General features: G+C 45.7%; 1 long non-coding RNA gene and 1 pseudogene across 1 annotated transcript in view; one reads left to right on the top strand and one right to left on the bottom strand.

The window, feature by feature from the left end:
* LOC119469384 overlaps window positions 1-19,234 on the top strand; it is a 71,469-nt gene extending 52,235 nt beyond the window's left edge. The window contains exon 5 of the long non-coding RNA XR_005198175.1: window positions 18,890-19,234. This is a non-coding gene — a long non-coding RNA (uncharacterized LOC119469384). The remainder of the gene's footprint in view (window positions 1-18,889) is intronic.
* An 829-nt stretch (window positions 19,235-20,063) lies between these two features.
* LOC119469388 lies at window positions 20,064-22,172 on the bottom strand (annotated as a pseudogene).
* Between the last annotated feature and the right edge of the window lie 934 nt (window positions 22,173-23,106).

The raw sequence follows: 23,106 nt of genomic DNA, 5'->3' as shown, positions 1-23,106 counted from the left end.
AACCAATGTCTGGAGTAGGTACTATTTCTCTCTCACTAAATCCAATCAGTATAATCTCATTGATGTCATGAACCAGTTCCCTTGAAAGGGAAAAATGATCAAGATCCCATTGGGTGCAGTGGCTCACGTCTATAATCCCAGCACTTTGGGAGGCCAGTGCAGGAGGATTGCTTGAGCCCAGGAGTTCAAGACCAGCCTGGGCAATGTAGTGAGACCCTGTCTCTACAAAAAAATTTTTTTAATTAGCCACTTGTGATACATGCCTGGGGTCCTAACTACTCGGGAGGCTGAGGTGGGAAGATTGTTTGAGCTTGGGATGTTGGGGCTGCAATGAGTTTTGACCATGCCACTGCACTTTAGCCTGGGCAAGAGAGTGAGACCCCATCTCAAAAAACAAAAAAGATCCCTGTGCACTAAATTATGACATAGAGTTGGAGAGTTGAGGTATCCCTAATGTAGGCAGTGAAGGTGTATTTCTGGGCTTTCGAAATGAAAGCAAACTGGTTCTGATGGACTTTATGGACAGGGATGGAGAAAAGGGCATTTGCCAGATCAATCGCTGTATACCAGATACCTGGGGATGTGTTAATTTGTTCAAGCAGTGAAACCGCATATGGCACAATGGCTGCAATTGGAGACACCACCAAGTTAAACTTACAGTAATCCACTGTCATCCTCCAAGATCCATCTCTCTTCTGCACAGGACAAATAGAAGGGTTCAATGGGGATGTGGTGGAAATCACCACTTTAAGAGTTATAGAAAGAGGAAAGACGAAATGTGGCTTAATAGTTAAAGACAGATTTATTTTAGAGAAGACAAATCTGAGGGGCTCCTGGCCATTTTCAGTCAGGAGCACTTTCTCTTACAGACTAAGAGTATATGTTGGTTTTAGGGTGAGGGGGCTTGTTACAAGCCTGGAATTTTTCTGTGTGGGGGGAAAAGTTTTATGGTGGGGTTGGAATGTCTCTAGGCAGAGGGGAGGTTATATTGGGGATGTCATCTTTCTGGCCAAAGTGGGGTTATCTTGAGACTGGCATCTTCCCAGCCAGAGGGGTTTATCTCAAGGTTAGCATGTCTCTGGTCAGGGAAGAGTTCAGAATGTTTCTGGTTGGAGATGTTGTTTGTGGTTTATGGTCGTGCTGACCTTAGCCATTAGGCTGATGCCTTTGGATTTAGGTGTTTTTTGATTAAGGTGAATTTTAAAATGACAGTGCTTGTTCAAGATGGCAGTACTCCTGCTCTGTCAACCACTCCTATATCTTTCAAGTCCTTAATGTTGGTACTAATTTCTGCAGTCCCCTAGGAACATAGTATTGCTTCTGATATATAATTTTCCTAGGTAGAGGCAGTTCTTGTGACTTCCACTTGGCCTTTCTCACCACAGTAGCCCTCACTCCACAGGTCAGAAAACTAATGTGGGATTCTGTCAGCTGCTAAGTATATCTGTTTCAATTACACATTTCAAAACTGGGGAAATAACCCCAACATAGGCGTGGGTACCCACAAGGTCCACTGTGAAATGGACATAAGCTAAAATTCCACTGATTCTATGACCTCCATAAGCCACTATTCTGACATGATCACAGTAACATTTTGGGTCTCATTGAGTAAATGTCAAAGCCAGTGTCCAGCAATTCCCAAAAGGTCTGATTATTTCCTTTTCCTCAATGCAGTTATCCTAAAGGCTATAGACCCTTTGGTGAAAGCTGAAAGATACAGTGTAGATTTTGGATAGTTTTCTGGGGTTCTTACTCAAGGAAGACTCAGTCTCCCTTTCACTCAAGGTGTTCTAGGTCTCTAAGCTGGCTCAAGACTGGAAATTTTTTAGTAGAACATCAAATACCAAACTAAATTTATTTTGCTAAGAGAAATTGATGAACTAAAAGAGAAATAAGGGCTGGACATAGTGGCTCACGCTTGTAATTCCAGCACTTTGGGAGGCTGAGGTCGGTGAATCACTAGGTCAGGAGTTCGAGACCAGCCTGGCCAATATGGTGAAACTCCATCTCTACTAAAAATAAAAAAATTAGCTGGGCGTGGTGGCGCACACCTATAGTCCCAGCTACTCAGGAAGTTGAGGCAGGAGAATCGCTTGAACCCAGGAGGAGAGGTTGCAGTGAGCTGAGATTGTGCCACTCCACTCCAGCCTGGGCAACAGAGACTCTGTCTCAAAAAATAATAATAAAAAATAAGTACAGTCTAAATTTTAGATATATGAGGAAAAACCCTGAGATTACTAATTGCGTATCACAGTCCTCTTAATGTAGATTCTGAAAATGATGGTATCAATAATAATACATACAGTGGATTTACATTTTAAACTTGATCTATTACCTTTGAATATTTGTCTTACACTGTAAACAAATTCTGACATCTTCAAGAAACCAGTATGGGCCAGGCATGGTGACTCACGCCTGTAATTCCACCACTTTGGGAGGCCAGGGTGTGTGGATCACCTGAGGTCGGGAGTTCAAGACCAGCCATGACCAACATGGAGAAACCCTGTCTCTAAAAAAACAAAAAGAAACCAATATGAAAAAGCTAAATGTCAGCTTAAAATAGTTAAATCCCTTAATAACTTCCTTTCACTGCTTAAGTTCAGCGTTTGAATGACAAAGGTAACATAAGTACTTAAGATCCCAAAGGCCCATTGCATTCTATTAATAATGTCAACAAAACTACGTATCTACTAAAAATAGTCTTTTTTCTTTGCCTTCCAGTTTTACACTTTTTTAAAACACAAAAAACTGGACAAGATCGAATAACTAGGTAGTAAAGCACTAACTTTTAAAAGTTACGTCTTTAAACCCATGAGAATCATAATTCAAAGTATGGCCACTGGAGACAGCCTATAAACCTTCGACCCTTTCTTAACACTGACACTATGTAACTGATTTTTCATAAAGAAAACAGAAATGCCATTAAGAAAGTGTATTTTTCGTTGACACACTCTGCAATCTTAGTTAACGGACTCTGAGGCTCCAAACATGTAAACAGTTTATCCTGTATTGTGAAAGAGCAAAGTCGTGATAGCAGTATAATGAACAATAAAGTATCGCTTCTCCCAAGAAAGAGCCAAAGACTAAGTAGTGCTGCATTCTTGAAGTCATTTCCGGTTTACCCAAGCTTATTTTAGGTAATCAAAGCCTAGAGCAATGAGCTTGGGTAAAACTTAATTAGGAACACTGAAAGCTAGATTTATTTGCTGCATTTGTCTTCATTTTGAACAACATGATTAAAATCCCAGAATCAGAGATGAAAGCATAGTTTTTCCTGACTGAGATTCGATACTATGCTGGAACCCCCCCCACCCACCTCCATGAAAACCAATATATTCCATTTAAGTCTTCATAGGTCCACTAATAAAAAGGTCTCATAATTTAGGCACACACTTTGGCCAAGTTTAGCTTTATCACATCTAAAAAAAAAATCATGTATAAAACAAGTATCAGTTCAAAAATATAGATTACTTTTTAAGAAGAACATGCAGGAAATATAAAAATAATTAAATCTGGTAGAAAGGAACCGTTATACCTGCCTGAAATTGAGGAGGCCGAGGCAGGCAGATCATTTGAGCTCAAGAGTTTGAGACCAGCCTGCCTAATGTACATTACAATATCATTAGGTACAGCTGCCCTATAGGCAGCTCGTTTTACTGTTTAGACCAGAGGTACTCAACACAGATTTCCTAATTCATGTTACTAAGAGGCACCCTTTCCCTTGCTTGGTACTCCAAAAAACCGTCCTGATCCCACTGCCCTGTCCTTTCAAAGAAGCATGATAGCCAGCCATTCTGAACTTCTAGAGAGAGGTCTTTGGAGATTTTTCTTCTAGAAGATTAAGAAATCTTTAAGAATTACAGGCTCAGACATACACTCATCACAACAGTCTCAATTGCCTCAAAATATGAAATAAAACTGAAATGTTTTTATTTCATTTTATGCCTTAAATTTCTATATCATTAAGATGCCAATGTTTTAATGAAAAAGTAGAAAATAGAGTATAAAATTCAGTATCACCTATTTGTCTCAAATACAAGTACAGTGAATATTAAACAGGAATGACAATATGGTAACAAAAACTTGTAGATTTGCCCAAATTAACTCTATTTCTCCAAATTTGAGGTGTATGGCAAGTTGAATGTTTGTTCTCTCAGCAGTTGTTAGTTACATTATCAGCTTAACACTTTCAAACACTGCAGGAGGCATTTCTCTGTTCACACAGACTTAAGTACGTAAATACTGAGCTGTAAATAGTTTGCCTTCCATGGCTGGTCTCTAAGCATTAAATATGTAGACTTCAAATCAGCCTATGTGATCCAGTGGCCCTCTCTTCAGAGGAATCAGTAATGCATTTGGCAAATATCTAGAATCATGAATTGTAAATTGACATAAGTACAGTCTTGATAATAAGAGTCCCAAATATGTATTTTTAAAAATTTAACCTTAGGAGAAAAAAACAAATTATAGTTATCATCAGCTCTATTTCTTGAAAATTCAGTTGAGGTGACCTCTGCAAGTCACAGCTCCACATTTACATACAGTTCTGACCCTCTTTTTGGCTGGGTTGTGGTCAATAGAATCAGAAGATATATCACCAGAACCTTCCGTTGGTAACTGAGTGAGCACAAAATCACCACTGAGACAAAGACTAGGCCAAATTACAGGGTCTTTGTTGCTCGCGGCCATGGAGGACTCGTGTCTCTCTAACCCGTGGCCCCGAAAGGAGGATGTCAAGACCTTTTATGCTCATAAACCACCTCCTGAGTGGGGGTGGGGGCAAGGGGTTTCGGACATTCCAAGGGCCAGGGGACTTTGGACATTCTGTAAACCACCTCCTGGGCAGGGTTGAGGGTGAGGGGCTTTGGACATTCTGAGGGCCAGGGGACTTTGGACATTCTGATTGTTAACTTAAGTGGTTTACAGAAGTCAAGATAAGCATTAGTTTACACATTGCTGGTTAGGGTGGAAATTACAGACCTTAGTTACTTATTACAAGTCTTAAAATGGCGCAGGGACCAAGTGGCATTGATTTGGACTGCTTGCCTGTCACATTAGGGTTACAGAGAGCAGTTTCAATGGAAAGCCAAGGTATGGTCGAGGTATGCAGTTTATGGGGCATTTACCATGTCACATTCCCCCCTTGTTTTATTTACAGAAATTAAATCATTGATTCCTCCAGCAGGTCAGTATTGTTTGTTTGTTCTAAGGGCCCATATTGAGACCTTAATATCATTAATTTTACAGAGTTTACCCTAGATTTAATGAACCTGAGGAGTTGATTTAGGAGGCAGGGGCCAAACATGAGTCCCAGTAAGAGTAGGGCTGGAGGTCCCACCAGGCCCATGAGGAGGGAAGTGAGCCAAGGGGACCAGGAAAACATTTTTTGATACCAACTTTCTGAAGCCTCTGGAAGTTGTTTTCTGGTTTCGAGATTTCATCTGACCAGGGAGAGGCTCTCTCAGATGAGGCCTGACCTATTAGCATAGAAGCAACATTGTTCATTAAGGGCGGCATATAACCCCCCTTGTTTTAACAATAACAAATCTAGTCCTCGCCTGTTTTGGAGGACCATTTCAGTCAAAGACTCAGCCTGATCAGTGAGTTGGGAAATGGAGTTTTCTAAGTGGCTTAAATCAGTATCTGTGTGCTAAGAGAGAGTTTTAAAATTTTGGTCCCCAGCTAGAAGAGCTGATATTTCAACTGCGGTGAAGCCAGCAATACCTAATCCAACTAGTAGAGGAATGACAATAGGGACTCGCTTCCATCAGTCAGTAATAACATCTGAGGGGGCCAGGAGGTTAAGTCCCTGTTGGCCGTCATAAATGTTTACTCTTGGGAGGATGTGTACCGGGCTGCACAGTATGGCAGTAGAGCCATTGAATTGGTATGTGGAAATGCAGTTGGGGAGGCCAAAGGTGCAGGCTAACCAAGTGGTATCTGGGGCCCGATAGTAAAGGTTTGTACCATTAAAGGTTCCATTATGGGAGACATTACAATAGTGTCCATAGGGAGAACCTACAAGGGTGTAATTTGGGGAGTGGTAGCAGTGCCCAGACCCTTCTATGTCTCCCAGGGTTAAATGGAGTGTGGACTGGGAACATGAAGAAATGGACAAGTTGGCAGGTAATTGGGAAGTCAACCCGGTATAAAACAGTGGTTGAGGGTTTAGATAGAGCCAACAGTCTTTCCCTAAATCTGGGTTAGATTTGTTGAGGAGGTGGTGAGCTGAGGACAACAAGGTTAGCAGGGTTGTGTCTTCTTTGAGCAGAGTTGGGGTTGTAGGGGAAGGTTGTTGAGGGGGGAGTATTGCTTGTCTGGATGAGGGGGCTTTTAGGGGATATTTTTAGGGGGGACTTCTTGTTGTATGACCTGGGCAATGGGTCCCATAGGGCGGTTGGGTCGGGGCAGGGTTATACGCTGGATGGTAAATGTCCCACCCACTCATATATACCCTGAGACCCCAGGTTCGCCCCATTGTCCATCTACCATCTGGGGTAGTTACAGTTATCCTGAGTGGGTTACAAGACCTGGTGTAGCATGGGGATAGGGGAGAATCTCGGTTAAAAGAGATGAAGGAGTCTATGTTTTTGCTGTACCCTGATATAGTGGAGATAGTTTCACAACCCCAGTGGGGGCAAAATAATTCATTTAAGTCTCCACAGTTCCATCTTTTTTGTGGGGTGGATCCTGGGCACAGATATAATCCATAAGGTTGAAGTTGTTGCTCTTCCCTTGCACTGCCATACCTGGCTATAATATCTTTTGTCCTAGGATCTACGTTTGGCATCAGGAACGGGCCCAGGAGGGCACAGAGGTCTAGGGAAAAGATAATGGGGGTCTTCGGAGTGTACTCCAGGGTTAGGTTGACTAGGGTGGATCGCTTTCCGATTAAGGAACGAACATATCCTCCAGTGGAGCCCTCGGTGAGGACCCATTGATCGTAGGTGGGTTCTAAGGGGGGTTTGCTATGGGGATTTATAGCACGGATTAGGGTCTCGAGGGTGGTGACCCCGAAGAGCGCACAAGTCTTAGCTTTATTGAATCAGGGAAGGAATGGTTGATGCTCTATTGTCTTTCCGGTGGGGCAGTCTTGACATGGGTGTGATGAATCCAGTCCACCTTGAGTTCAGTGGGCGTGGTTAGGATAACCGTGTAGGGTCCCTTCCATTGGGGGGGTGAGGCCGGAGGTGGCAAATCTTTTAACAAGGACAGAGTCTCCAGGCTGGAAGGGGTGTGTTGGCTGGTCTGCGAGGTCCAATGGGGTGGGATGGTTGTCCTTAATGAGTTGGTGTACCTGGGAGCGCCTGTAAGGACTTAAGGAGTGTATAGTTATGGACTTCAACATGCATGGTATCCGCAGGTCTGGGGAGTAAAGGAGGGGGCCTCCCAAACATGATTTCAAAGGGAAGAAGCCTTTCTGATAGGGTGTGCATTGGACGCGGAGGACGGCAAAAGGAAGCAGCTTGACCCAGTTTTCACCGGTCTCTAGGATAAAATTTGTCAGGGTTTCCTTTAGGGTCCGGTTCATTCGTTCAACTTGTCCTGAACTCTGGGGAAGATAGGCACAGTATAATTTCCAGGATATATCCAGGGCCTTGGGTAGGCCCTGAGAAATTTGTGCAGTAAAGGCGGGCCCATTGTCTGACCCCAGCGTTAGAGGGAGGCTGAACTGAGGAACAAGGTCCTGTAATAGTTTTTTGTGACCACCAAAGCAGTCTCAGACTTAGTGGGGAAGGTCTTGACCCATCCAGAGAACGTATCTATAAACACAAGGAGGTGTGTATAGCCATTTACTGGGGGTTTTATTTCAGTGAAATCTACCTCCTGGTGCTTCCCAGGGCTAGTCCCTCTGAGCTTCACTTCTACCTGGCTAGACCTGTTCCCTCCCGGATTTACTTGGGCACATACGTTATACTGAGTAGTGATTTCCTTTGTAAGTTCATGTAAATGGGGAATGTAGTACTTGGCTTTTAGCAGTTCAGTTAGCTTGGTCTGTCCTGAGTGGCCTGGTGTGTGTTTTTAACTAGGGCCCATCCTAGAGCCTCGGGGACCACAATCCTTTGGTCTGGCAGTATCCACCATCCTGTGGAGTCCTGTGTGGCACCCTGTTCCTTTGCAAAGTCCTTCTCACCTGAGGAGTACGTGGGAGTAGGGGGCAGAACTGGGGCAGGCAGTTTACAAGGAGGGTCTGTGGTTTCACTGGCCCCATGGCTACCTGCCCGGCCTGTAAGTCAGCAGCCCTGTTTCCCCTGGTGAATCTAGTGAATCCCCCTTTTGGTGTCCCTTGCAGTGGACTAGTGCCACAGTCTTGGGCTTCCATATAGCCTCCAAAAGGGCTAGAATTTTCTCCTTATTTTTAATAGCTTTTCCTTCTGAGGTAGGTAGTCCTCTTTCTTTATATATTGCTCCATGTACATGAGCTGTAGCAAAGGCATAATGGCTGTTGGTATAAATAGTGACAGTCTTTCCCTCTGCCCAGTTCAAGGCTTTTATCAGGGATATAAGTTCAGCTTTTTGGGCTGAAGTCCCATGAGGAAGGGCCTGGGCCCAGATGACCCACTCTGGGTGACTATGGCTGCCCCCACATACCTGACTCCGTTGACTGTAAAACTGCCGCCATCCATATATAGTACCTCTTCCAGGCTCCATAAGGGGATGTCGGTGAGGTCCAGCCGAGCAGTTTGGATGACATCTATTATCTGTTGACAGTCATGTGTGGGTCCTCCTGGCTTGCTTATTAGGCAGCAGTGTGGCCGGATTCAGGGCTGTAGTCTTGAGGAACTTGATGCCAGGCTGGTCCAGGAGTAGAGCCTGATACTATACTATGCAGGCATTAGACATCCACCTTCCTGGAGCCCTGCGGAGTAGTGATTCTAGTGCATGGGATGCCACTAGGTTTAATGTCTGCCCCAGAGTCAGTTTGTCCGCCTCCTTTGCCAACAGGGCTGTTGCTGCCATGGACTGGAGGCAGGCTGGCCACCCAGAGGCTACAGGATCAAGTCTTTTTGATAGGTAGGTGACCGGCCTGGACCATGGTCCTGATGTCTGGGTGAGCACCCCCTTCGCGATTCCTTGTGTTTCATTTACAAACAACCGGAAGGGTTTACAAATATCTGGCAAGGCCAGGACTGGGGCCGAGGTCAGAGCAACTTTATCAAAAGCCTGTTGTTCTACTACTATCCAAATTAGGGGTTGATTCCCTCCTCTGCAGGCATACAGAGGCCTGGCTATTTTGGCAAAACCTAAAATCCATAGCCTACAGAACCCTACCGCCCCCAGGAACTCCTGAACTTGGTGTTTTGTGGTAGGGGTGGGTATCTGTAGTACTGCTTAGACTCGGCTGGGTGCCAGCGCCCGGTTGCCCTTTTTAATTATATAGTCCAGGTAAGTAACCTTTTGTTGACAGAGTTGGGCCTTTTTGGCAGAGACTCGATATCCCAGAGTTTGTAGGGTCAACAGTAATGACTGGGTGGCTTCCCTGCAGGCCTCTTGGGTTCTTGAGGCCAGAAGTAAGTCATCTGTATATTAGAGCAGAGTACATTCAGGGAACTCGGCCCGGAAGGTGGCAAGATCCTGGCTAAGTGCTTCATCAAATAGGGTGGGAGAGTTCTTGAATGCCTGAGGCAGCCGGGTCCATGTGAGTTGCCCCAGGACCCCAGTGTCCAGGTCCGTCCACTCAAAGGCAAATATGGGTCTGCTGACTGGGGCCAGTGGGATGCAAAAGAATGCATCCTTGAGGTCCAGGACAATATAGTAATGGTGGTTCGGATTCAGGAGGCTTAGGAGGGTATATGGATTTGGGACCGTGGGGTGGACAGTTTCCACTCTTTTATTTACTTCCCTTAAGTCCTGTACTGACTGGTAATCCTTTGTGCTAGGTTTTAGAACAGGGAGCAGAGGGGTGTTCCAGAGTGACTTACAGGTAGGTGGTGAGAATTCCTCCTTCCAGGAATTGTTATGTCTTGTTATATGCGGAGCGATTTCCCCGCCTGGCTTCCTGACTCACTGGGTATTGTCATACCTGGACCAGAGCTGCCATTGCCAACAGTTGGACCACAACCGGGGTATGGTGTTCTGCCAGACCTGGGGGATTGGTCTCAGCCCACACTCCAGGTACACTGTTCTGGAATTGGCGGAGGAGGTCTGACGTTGATGCTTGACTTGTTTCCAGTGATAAAGCTCCTGCAACAGATACTCGTCTGACAGAGCACAAGTGATGAGGATTTGCTGAGGTGCTTTCGATACAGGGGGCAAAGCAGGGATAGAGAGGCAGGCCTGATTTTCACAGAAGGAGATGGTTGCTCGAAGTTCGTGAAGTAGGTCCCGCCCTAATAGCGGGTAAGGGCATTCTGGAAGAACTAAGAAGGAATGGGTAATGGTGCCGTTTCCTAAGTCAGCGATTCGATTTGTGGTCTATGAACTTGTTGTGGTCTTTCCTGTGGCCCCCTGGTTGACTGGATAGTTGTTCCCAGAGTCTGAGTAAGGACTGAGTGGGCTGCCCCGCTGTCCACTAAAAAACTGTTAGGTTTGCCCCCAATCTTTAAAGTAACCCTGGGCTCCTGGGGGCTTCACAGATAAGAGCCCTGGCCCCGTCAGTCCTGACCTTCTAAATTGATATCCTCAGTGTTTTTTCCTGAGCTTGTCTTTTTCTCTCGGGGCACTCATTTTTCCAGTGTCCCTCTTGTTTACAGTACACACATTGATTTCTTCCTATAACGGGGGCGGAGGACCCCAAGGGTCCTTTTGCAAGGCCCCCTGCCCTCATAGAATGACTCATGTTTCCTGAAGGGCTGCTATTACTGCCTTAGTAACGTTTTTGTCTTGTATGGCTCCAGGAGTATCCCTGTTAATCAAAAACCTTCTGGGCAATTTCTAGCAATTGGGTCAAATTCATCCCCTGGAATCCATTTAGTTTTTGTAACTTTTTCCTGATATATGGGGCTGACTGGGAAACAAAGGCCAAGTTAATGGTCCGTTGATTTTCTGGGGCCTCGGGGTCTATAGGAGTATAGGTACGGTACGCCTCTCGTAGGTGTTTCAGGAAAGCAGCTGGCAACTCCGGCGGGCCCTGAGTCACTGTTCCTACCTTGGAGAGGTTGATGGGCCTCCTAGCTGCCCCCTTAACCACTGCTAAAAGATACCGGTGAAAAGTGTTTAGAGACGAGTGACCCCCCAAGGTGTTGGAGTCCCATTGGGATCGGGTAGAGGGAAAAACCTCTTCAATTCGGTCCTGGTTCTCTTCTACTGTTCCTCCCCCTGGACCTATGATGGCTTTCAGGGCTTCCTGTCTAATTCTGCCTCTTTCCTCTGTGGTGAACAGAATCAGTAATAATTGTTGGCAGTCATCCCAAGTCGGGCGATGAGTCTGGAGTACAGATTCCAAGAGCCCTGTCAAAGCCTGGGGCTTCTCAGAGAATGGGATGTCGAGCCTTCCAGTTATATAAGTCACTTGACGAGAAGGGGATGTGAACAAAGAATGGGCGACCCCGATTGTCTCCTCCCGTTGGGGGCACCTCTTGGAGAGGAAGGACAGTGGGGGAGTGGGGAGCCCCACTACGGGTGTGTAGGGGGGACAGGGGCTGGCCACTGGTGCTGTCCGGGGGGCAGTGCTGAGGCCCCAGTTCAGAGGGCCTTGAGTAGAGTGTAGGTAATTCCTGATACTCTGCTGGGGAGGGAAGAATGGCTGGCGCAGAAGGGGCTTTCTTAGGGCCTGCCAGCATAACTTGTAACCCAGCATGCTTTATGCAGTGTTTAAGCCAAGAGGGGGCTGCTGAACTAAGTCTAACCACTGGTCAATGTATGGAAACTGATCTGGGTGTCCAGGGGAACCTGTCACCACATTCCATATAGCCTGGGTCACCTTGGGATCATATGTCCTGGTGTCTGGATCCCACCCCAAATGATGGCCACTCCAATTTACACAAGATGTGAAGTTTTTGGGGGGCTAGTTTTACCCCATATTGACCTGAAAATCCAGCCTTGAAATTGACCATCATGCACTGGAGGGGGGTGCAGGGCTGGGAACCAGACGACCCCATCTGTTCTGCCTCTTTTTCAGTCTACTTGTGGTGGTCACTCAGGTTCTCCTGCTCTTAGGATATTTCCAGTTGTGGAAGGCGCTATACTCGTGCTTCGCCCTTTCCAGTACTGGCTTTAAACAGGCCTCAGTCGTCAAATCTTGTAATGAGAGGATGCCTAGCTTAATGGGTCCATCCCTGGCCTGAGGTAAGGGAGCGGGCAGAAGGTGCCATGGGAGGGTATAGGATTCCCCTGAACCATACCACAAGGGCCGATGATAGGCCTCATAGAGGCTCAACGCAACTCAGGTGTGGTCCTCCCTGGGATGTGCTCTGATATTGAGAGGCCTGGGGAATGTTGGCAAATGGCAGAACAGGTGGACCAGAAGGTCCACTAGGTGTGAATTTTGAATCCACCACGTCTTAAAGAGATCGCATAACTCTTGCCAATCAGTTTGTATTGTGCCGTGGCAACCCACTTCCCAACAGTCAGTATGGTGCCGGAACGCCGAATTGGGGTGTGTACCGGAACAAGTTCTGTAGCAACACTGAACCTCCCTTTGGCAAAAGAGGAAATTACTCCTTTTCGATCCTAGGCGGGCAAAAAGGCTCAGTAATTCCTTTCCTAGCACCTGGCTCCCAAGGATGGAGAAAAAACTACATCCGAGCCGCCAAGGACAGAATTTCCTTTCAGACATTAGAAGAGGAGCAGGAAAGGAGAATAGGCCTTCAATGGTAGAACAAGAAGAAGAAGAAGGAAAACAGGGTTATTTCTAGGGGCCAAAATTCGGCCAAATTTCCCTGAAGCCAGTGGTCATTTAACCAGTTAAGGACATCATCCGGCCCCAGAGAGGCAGGATTAAACCACTGTAGGTCTGCCACTAAATGTCTTAAAAAACTAGAAAACCTACGAAGAAGACAGTACCACATAGAAGGAAGACAAGACTATGGAAGGAAGACAGACACAGGGTGGGTGTCCCCCGTGGGAGACCAATCTGATGCCTGCCCAGCCACATCCCCGAAGGGATTTTTCAGAGCGTCTTGGCTAAGGTGTACCCGTACAAGCCCCGGGCCTGGTCAGCATGGAGGTGAATCACCGTTATGCTCTATGACGTCTCCGTGGAACCGTGGGTGAAGGCCCACACAGGCCCCGTAGCTCTCTGGCTGTGGGACCACACATACACACTTTCACTCTCACACTCACACAGAGGTTATGGAAGACAACCGAAAACTGAATTACCTGAGCCTCCAGTGACGTCTCATGGTAGGCTTGCCTCGTCAGAGATTCATGACCGTGTCTGGTCTCCTGACCTAGGCTCCTGATGGACCGGCCCCCCCAATTTCCAGACCCAACTTACCTCCGGAGGTTCCCGTGATCCTGAGGAATTTCAGGTGCATGTCAGCTGAGTAGTCGCTGGTCCATCACGGGTCTGGAACTCTGGGGCCCTGGAATGTCTCAGGGGGGCACCTCCCCTAGAGATCCCCAGGGCGGGAGCAGCCTCAGGGATTTTGTCTGAGTGATGATGGAAAATCTCGCTGGGGCCTTCAAATGTTGTAACTGAGCGAGCGCGAAATCACCACTGAGACAAAGACTAGGCCAAATTACAAGTTCTTTATTGCCGACGGCCATGGAAGACTCATGTCTCTCTAACCTGTGGCCCTGAAAGGAGGGTGTCAAGACCTTTTATGCTCGTAAACCACCTCCTGGGTGGGGCCAGGGGTGAGGGGCTTTGGACATTCTGAGGGCCAGGGGACTTTGGACATTCTGATTGTTTTAAGTCGTTTACAGAAGTCAACATAAGTGTTAGTTTACACATTGTCTGGGTAGGGTGGAAATAACAGAACTTAGTTATGTATAACAAGTCTTAAAATGGACCAAAATGGCATTGGTTGACTGCTTGCTTGTCACATTAGGGTAACAGAGAGCAGCTTCAATGGAAAGCCGAGGTATGGTCGAGGTATGCAGTTTATGGGGCATTTACCATGTCACACTTTCATTTGATAATCATAAGTCAGCTTTTCTCCAGCAATTATGGTTCTTGTGGAAAACAGTGCAATTCAGGGAAGACGAGTATTGTTGTAGGAGTTAAGAAATTATTTTAGGCAGATAGAGAGGAAAAGGGGGCCTTGGGAAGTTTTCATTTTTTAAAGCATCTCCCAAAAACTTTCTTGTAAAGCCCTGGCTCTTAGAACCTGGGTTGCAACCTTTGATATGCAAATGCAAGCCATTAGAAACTGGGTCCACCCAAACATGGCAATTTCCATGGCCTCCTTGCCCTGTCCCCACATGTTCCTGGCAACATGGCCACCCCCATATATCCCCATGTGTGTTGCACATCATGGTGCCCTGCATTTACACATTAGAAGGCTAGGATGGGAGGGCTAGCTTTTTCACAGGCTATGTGAATGACATGCCTAGTCAAACCAATCCCCTGAGCCCTATGCAAATCAGACATGACCTCTTCCAGCCTCTGTATATATACCTAGTTGGTATCTGTGACAGGTGGGGTTCCCTCTCTCAGCTTTGGAGCCCCCCTCTGTCTCTGTACAGGGGAGCTTCCTTCTCCCTTCTTGCCTATTGAACTCTCCACTCCTTAAAACTCCACATATGTCCATGTCATTTTATCTAAACTGGCGCAAGGACCAAGAATCCTTGTGTTCCTCCACTCATAGGAGCTGTACCAGTATCAAGGTTATCAATGAAAATATTGAATACCTGAAGATTGGGTTGTAGGGGTTCAGTCAGGATGGTGGGAGAAATTGTAAAATAGACACAAACCTTCTTGGAAGGCTGGAATGTTTTGCAGAAGCCTCAGAATAGAGTTATGGCTGAAGGCAGCCTAATCCTCTTTGAGCTAATAGCAAGGGATGTAAGGGAGCATCTCTAAATAGTTTCTTTATTCACGTGGTCCTAAGACTAACCTTTGACCATCTGGGGTTGCATAATTGCTTTCTACTGGACAGTGAGTGGAGGGGGTCTGCATTGTTAATTACCTTCTAGTGGTGTTTAAACCTTTGTCATTTAATGTGTACCAAATAAATGCATGCTTCGCCGGTGGATCGGGCACGGTTGCTACAAGTCTTTCAGCCAGTAGCCTGGCCTCCTAGTTAACTCTTTCATGGAATACCAGCATTTGCAGACATTATTCATCACTGAATACTGGTGTTTGCATACATTATTCATCTGTCGTGCAGCTGGGGTATGCAGGATGGACCCTGGCAGGTGGTGACCCTGATGTGATAAATGCTACAAAGCATTGCCATGGAACCCCCAAAAAAGAAGGTGAAAATGACTGTGCAGTCAGTGAGTCAGTACTTCATTGGCACCCACTTGGGATTTCCAACTTTGGGGGGATTGTTCAGGCTAGGGTTTCATCATGGGACAACAGTAATCAGCTCAACAGAAACAGTACATAAAAGTATTGAAACAGCTGCTTAAAGCCAGTGGACCCTCGGTTTCACAGGCTCAATTAATGGACCTAATGCAAACTGTTGTCTTCCATAACCCATGGTTCCCAGTAGAAGGCATACTAGACATCAAGCTCTGGAAACAAATGGGAAGAACTCTTAAACAACAACATGCTCAAGGGCAATGGGCCCCAGTACTCTGGTCCCATCATACGCAGAAGAGCCTAAAAAGGGGAAAGAGGGAGAATCGTCACCTACCTCACCACCCCCGAGTCCCTCAGTCCCACTATCACTGGGCCAAAATAACAAAAAGGAAACAACAGGTTTTGCCTGAGCCCCCTCCTCCAATAGATAGGAGAAAAGACAAGGGATACGCTACAGCTGGGACCTTGACTTAAGGCATTAGAAGAGGAGCTTTTAGCTTGCCTGGTAATGCAAGATCAACAAAGAATCGGGTGCATGCTTATAAAAAGATAAGAGGCCGGGCGCGGTGGCTCACGCCTGTAATCCCAGCACTTTGGGAGGCCGAGGCGGGTGGATCACGAGGTCAAGAGATCGAGACCATCCTGGTCAACATGGTGAAACCCCGTCTCTACNTCAGCTGGGCATGGTGGCGCGTGCCTGTAATCCCAGCTACTCAGGAGGCTGAGGCAGGAGAATTGCCTGAACCCAGGAGGCGGAGGTTGCGGTGAGCCGAGATTGCGCCATTGCATTCCAGCCTGGGTAACAAGAGCGAAACTACGTCTCTAAATAAATAAATAAATAAATAATAAAAAGATAAGAAAAAAGGCATTAGAGGCCAAAACTGCGTGGCCAAGTGGGCAGAAGACAAGGCTCAGTGGCAAGGAAGCTCGCGGCACCCCAGGCCAATAGGAACTGCCCAGGCTGGCAGCAGCCACCCAGCGGAGGGAGGAGGGAGCAGTGCAAACAAAAAGCAGAACAGACAAAAGGCAGCTCCCAGGCAAGTGCAACATGGCCACCATCCCAGGACTGCTGCCCTCTGGCTTTGTGGGTGGCCTATAGCAAAATTTTGTATGTTCCTTGTTTACAAGCAATGTCCCAGATTATAATTCTCCACTAAGATTTAAGTAAAATTTTAGAATTTGTAAGACCCCTTTATAACAATGGCCACTGTTGTTATTCTAAACCTACCCCTACGTGGCTCTTTCAAAATCCAATTTGGTAGAAAAATAGCCTCTAAAGGGAGAGAAATTGCAACAAGCCCATGAGTTCGTTAAGGACATAACTACTTATAAGTTGTAAAACTTGTTTTCTGTCTTAAAGGGCAATACAGCTCTGGATTCTCCCAAATATTTAACCCCTGCAGCAAAGAGAAATTGAGGAAATACAACAAGCTATCTCTCAAAGGCAACTAGATCACATCCATCCACTGTATTCAATTGTTTGTTTTTTCCACCAAACACTCCCTTACAGAGTTAATAGGATAGATGACCCCAGAACTGTTCTTTCTAGAATGAGTTTTTTGCTCACCTGCCGGGACTAAAACATTATCTCCCTATATCCAGTTAATCAGTAAAGTCATGTATTCAGGCTGCAGACGATGCAATGTTTCTAGGTTATGATCCTGATATCATCAGGATTCCTTTGAGTAAAAAGCTATTCGAAGCAGCTTTGCCCCTATCATTAGATTGGCAAATAGCACTCTCCAATTACACAGGTCAAATAGAGAATGCCCTTCCTGCTGATAAACTCCTTTAGTTCTTATCTCATATTTCTGATGATCTTACCTACAAAAATAGTTCATTCCCCCATACTTAATGCTTTAACACTGTTTAATGATGGTTTGGGTAAACATGGAAAAGCTGCAGTCTGGTGGAGACCACATAATTTTCTCATTGATCTGGGCTCAGCTGAGATTGGGGCCCTGGTATTGGCCTTGGAAACTTTTTCCACTCTGCCAATTAACATCGTTAGTGACTCTGCTTACTCTGTTTTGCAGAACCTTCAAACATCCCTCAAACTCTACGCCTGAGCCCACCCTGTGTGCACTTTTTCTTCAACTTCAGCAATTGCTGGATCAATGCACACATCCTATTTTTATCACACATATTTGAGCCCACTGCTCACTGCCTGGCCTATTGGCTTATGGCAGTGAACAAGCAGAACTTCAGGTTATGACATCACTGCTTGACCAAGCCACCCAGTTGCATCAGTTTTTCCACCAAAATTGGAGAAACTTATCTAAACAGTTTCAACTTACTCAAAGAATAGCTAAACATATTATCTTACAATTCCCAGATTGCCAGCTAACAGGCACATTCCCTCCTTCAACAGGTGTTAACCCTAGAGGACTAGAACCTAATCAGTTATGGCAAATAGATATTACATACATCCCTGAATTTAGAAAACAGATATGTACATGTATTCATTGCTACCAGTTCACATTTAATTAGCACTCATGCTTTTCCTGGAGAGTCCATCTAATATGTTATTAAGCATCTTCTTTTAACTTTTGCATTTATGGGGCAGCCCACAAAAATGAAAACTGATAATGGTCCGACTTACTATGCCAGCTCACAATTTCAACAATTTTGTCACACATGGAACATCCAACATTCCACAAGGCATCCCATATGACCCCCAAGGACAGGCCATAGTAGAATGTGCCCACTCCACCCTTAAAAATATGCTCAAAACACAAAAGGGGAGTATGGGTAAGGACCCTGCAACACTATTGGAACAAGCCTTATATACCTTTAATTTTTAAAATTTAGATGATAAATTTCAATCAGCTGTAGAAAAGCAATTTGCTAAAACCTCTGAAGACATAAAACCTGCAGTTTTATGGAAAGATGTAAACAGAAATGTATGATGTGGTCCAAATTATTTACTAACATGGGGAGGAGATATGCTTGTGTTCAGACCCCGTCAGTTCCTCTTTGGATTCCAGCATGATGCATCAAACCATACCATAGCACGGGTAGGACCCAGCCTGGTACCAGAAATGAAGAAACTGACCTGAGAGCACCTGATATTCCCAGGCGGTCTCCCATCCAAGTACTAACCAGGCCCGACCGTGCTTAGCTTCCAAGATCAGACAGAAACAGAAAGATTGGAGAGAGAAATAGAGGGAATGAGTAAGCAACAGCCTGGAAGAGACAGAGATGAGAGACACAAAAAGTAAGACAAAGGAGAGAAAGTAGAAAGAAGAGAAAGAAATATTAAAGTTATAGGTATAAGAATGCACCTTTAGTAAGGAAGCTTATAAAACACTGAAAAGGCATGTTGAAGATTGCGAAAGTCATGAAAAATGTTCAAGAAATGTGTAATTTTTGTTTCGAAGGTCTAAGCAAGTTTTAAAATGTTAATTAGAGAAATTCTATGTGTAAACATATTGTTAAAGAAGTATTATCCAGTTCTTCTGTAAACTAAACATTAAAATAAAGCACAACAGGTTTTTCTTAAAGCACTAACTGACTCTTTAACAAAGATTATAACAGTTCTCTTAGCACAGGCACCACCCCTAGAATTTCCAGTACACCACCACCAGCTTGGAGACTACGTCCTCATCAAAGGATGGAAAGAAGAAAAAACTGAAGCCATGATAGGAAAGACCCTACAGGACCCATAGCCCCAGAAAATGTGTTTTCCATGAACAACGCAAGCCCTGGACATTACCTGGGGGATGCTGAAGAAGAGAACTCAAAAGGCAAAGTGAATCCTACTCTGGATGCAGACACCATTCACTCCAGATAACTTGTTCCTTTTTTATTCTCTCACTCTGCCTACCACCTGTACCTGCTACACTCTATTCGAGCCTATCTTCTAATCTGCCTTTTTCCCCCTGTTACTTAAGCAGACACTCCCTTCCCATCTTCTAATCTGCCTTTTTGCTGCCTGTTACATCCCCTTCCCAGCTTCTAACGACATGACTGCTTGGCTAGGAGTAATTAACATAACCCTGTGGGGTTCCTCATTAATGGCATACAGTGAACTGAGATACCAAGTAATATTACAGGTCACTGTTTGACTGGAAAAGAATGTTGCTAATTATACTCATTATTCTCTTATGTTATTTACTAATTCTAGGACACAGAGCCGGAATAAGAGCAATGACTGCCATGCCTGACAGACCTGCTGCTGCACACATCTGCACTCTTTAATCAGTAAGGCCTGATGCAGAAAACAGAAAAGGGGAAGATGTAAGTGTTCAGGCAGGATGGTAGGAGAAATTGTAAAATAGGCACAGATCTTCTTGGAAGGCTGGAAGGTTTGCTAAAAGCCTCAGGCTAGAGTTATAGCTGAAGGCAGCCTAATCCTGTTTGAGGTAATAGCAAGGGTAAATAACAAAGGAATGTAAGGGAATTTATCTAAATATCTTGTTTACTGATGTGATCCTTCGACCATTTGTGGGTACATGATTGCTTTCTACTTGAGGGGTCAGCATTGTTAATTACCTTCTAGTGGTATTTACTCTAAACCTTTGTCATTTAATCTGTACTAAACAAATGTGAGCTTGGCTGGTGGTGGGGTGCGGCTGCTACAATGCTTTCAGTCAGTGGCCTGGCCTCCTAGTCCATTCTTTCACTGAATATCAGTGTTTGAGTACATGATTCATCTGTCGTTCAGCTGGAGTCTGTGGGATGGACCCCAGCATTGGGTCACAACTGTGATTCACAAATGAGATACATTGCCGTATTGAACTGCATGCATCATGAATTCATCAGATTCATAGTCCAGATCAAAGAGATATGTGATTCCCTTATCATATAACTGTCCCCATTTTTCAGCTTCTTCACTTGTGATTACCCCTCCAACATATTTCAAGGCAAAACTCATTCTTTTAATCTTCACAAGGGTCTTTACACCCCAGCTACAGCCATTGCTATTTCGACAGATGCAAAGCGAATACTGTATGCCTTTCTGTACAATCCTATTGGGACAATGAGGTCCACATTGATACCTTAAGTTACATTCCTATATGTTGATACCAGGTGGGATTTTAATTTGTTGGTTTTTATTATAAGCCAAAAGAACTCTAGCTTTAGCAGGACAACATTTTTCAAAGAAGCAATCTGTGCATGAGCAACCAAAGATAGCTTCCTTGACTAAGCTGATTCCAGGAACTGGTTTGGCTTCATTAGTGTAGTAGAAGTCTAAGTCTGAAGGTGGGCCCTTTCCTGGATTATATCCTGAAGAGTATTTTCCAGCTTGGATTCATTCTCTTTGTCACATTCAGGTACACCTGTCAAACATAGATTAGGTCTTTTCACATAGTCCCACATTTCTTGGAGACTTTGTTCATTTCTTTTTACCCTTTTTTCTCCAATCTTGTCTTCTCGTTTTATTTCATTGACTTGATCTTCGACCTCTGATATCCTTTCTTCTGCTTGGTCAGTTTGGCTGTTGAAACTTGTGTATGCTTCACGAAGTTCTCGTGTTGTGTTTTTCAGCCCCATCAATTCACTTATATTCCTCTCTAAGTTGTTTATTCTCGTTAGCATTTCGTCAAACCTTTTTTCAAGGTTCATAGTTTCTTTGCATTGGGTTAGAACATGTTCTTTTAGCTCACAGAAGTTTCTTTTTACCCACCTTCTGAAGCCTTTTCCTGTCAAATCATCAGACTCATTCTCCATTCCGGCTTGTTCCCTTGCTGGTGTGGAGTTGTGATCCCTTGGAGGAGGAGAAGCGTTCTGCTTTTGGGTATTTTCATCCTTTTTGTGCCGGTTTCTTCCCATCTTTGTGGATTTATCCACCTGTCATCTTTGTAGTTGTTGACTTTCAGATGGGGTCTCTGAGTGGACGTCCAGTTTGTTGATGATGAAGTTATTTCTTTCTGTTTCTTAGTTTTCCTTCTACCAGTCAGGCCCCTCTGCTGTAGGACTGCTGAGGTCCACTCCAGGCCCCACTTGCCTGGGGATCACCTGCAGTGGCTGCAGAACAGTAAGGGTTGCTGCCAGTTTCTTCTTCTGCTGTCTTTGTCCCACAGGGATACCTGCCAGATGTCAGTCTGAGCTCTCCTTTATGAGGTGACTCTTTGGATATACGGGGGTAAGGGAGCTGCTTGAGGAGATAGTCTGGCCTTTATAGGAGCTCAGATGCTGAGCTGTGAGCTCCATTGTTCATTCAGAGCTGCTGGGCAGGTACATTTAAGTCTGCTGCGGCAGAACTCAAAAACGCCTTTTTTTCCCCCCAGGTGCTCTGTCCTGGGGAGTTAGGGCTTTATTTATAAGTTTCTGTCATGCTGCTGCCTTTTTTCATGGCTGCCTTGCCCAGCGAGGAGGCAGCCTAGTCACAGTCTGCAGAGGCTTTGCTGAGCTGCTGTGGGCTCTGCCCAGCTGCCGTGTAATCTTCCCTGCAGTCCTGTTTATAGGGGTATAGTTAGAACTGCCTTTGCAATGGCGGCCCACCTCTGTAATCGCAGACTCTCTGTAATGGTGGACTGCCTCAGCAATGGCAAACTACCTCGGTAGTGGTAGACTGCCTCGGTAATGGTGGACACCCCTCTCCCACAGAGCTGGACGTCCCGGGTTCAGCTGTGCTGCTGTGAAACTCTCAATCCAGAGTGTTTCAGATTGCTGTTTTTTCTGGGGGTGGGACAAGCCAAGCCTGATCACCTGGCTCCCTGCCTCAGACCCCCCCTTTTTTTAATTTCAGTTGAATGGGCGACTCTGTCTCCCAGGTGTCCCAGTCACCAGTTGAAACGGTGCCTGGATTTGTGTGATTTCTTGTGCATAGACCCGCTGTGCCGGCTGAAACAGCCACTGGAGACTTGTGGTGCATTTTTGCCAGGGAATCTCCTGGCCTAGCTCCCTGTTTCAGTCCCCTTTTTTTCAGTTGAACGGGCAACTCTGTCTCCGAGGCATTCCAGTTGCCAGTTGAAAAGGTGCCCGGATTTGTGTGAGATTTTGTGCAGAGACCCGTCGAGCCAGGCGAAAGAGCCTCACTGGGGGCTTGTGGTGCTTTTTTGCCCGGGAATCTCCTGGCCTGGCTGCCTGTTTCAGTCCCTTTTTTTCAGTTGAACAAGTGACTTTTATCTCCTAGGCTTTCCAGTCGCCTGTTGAAAAAGCACCTGGATCTGTGTGATTTCCCAAGCGGCGACCCCCTGCACCAGCTGAAACAGCCGTGCTGGCGATTCGTGGTGCTTTTTCACCCGGGAATCTCCTGGCCTGGCTCCCTGTTTCCATCCCCTTTTATCAGTGGAATGGGCGACTGTCTCTCAGACGTTCCAGTTGCCTGTTGAAAAGGTGCCGGGATCTGTGTGATTTCCCGTGCAGCAACCCACTGCACTGGCTGAAACAGCCGTGCAGAGATTCGTTTCACTTTTTTGCCCGGGAATCTCCTGGCCTGGCTCCCTGTTTCGGTCCCCTTTTTATCAGTTGAATGGGTGACGCTTGTCTCCCAGGAGCTCCAGTCGCCAGCTAAAATGGCACCCGGACCGACGTATTTTGTGCAGAGACCCACCACGCCGGCCAAAACAGCCACACTGGCGACCGATGGGGCTCCTCCGCCTGGAATTCTCCTGGTCTGTGGGCAATAAAAATCCATGTGGAAATGCGGTGTCCACTCACCCTCTGTGCTTTTGCTGTAAGCTGCAATCCTGAGCTGCTCCTAATCAGCCATCTTGGATCCTCCCTGGGCCTTCTTTACAATGTACTCAGCAATGGCAAGTTTCAAAATTTTGTTATTTTCTTCTGGAGTTATTGCTTTGCCTTTC

The sequence above is a fragment of the Cebus imitator genome, unplaced genomic scaffold, assembly GCF_001604975.1.
Source record: "Cebus imitator isolate Cc_AM_T3 unplaced genomic scaffold, Cebus_imitator-1.0 Scaffold640, whole genome shotgun sequence".
NCBI lineage: Eukaryota > Metazoa > Chordata > Mammalia > Primates > Cebidae > Cebus > Cebus imitator.
This window is presented reverse-complemented; position numbering and strand designations above follow the sequence as displayed.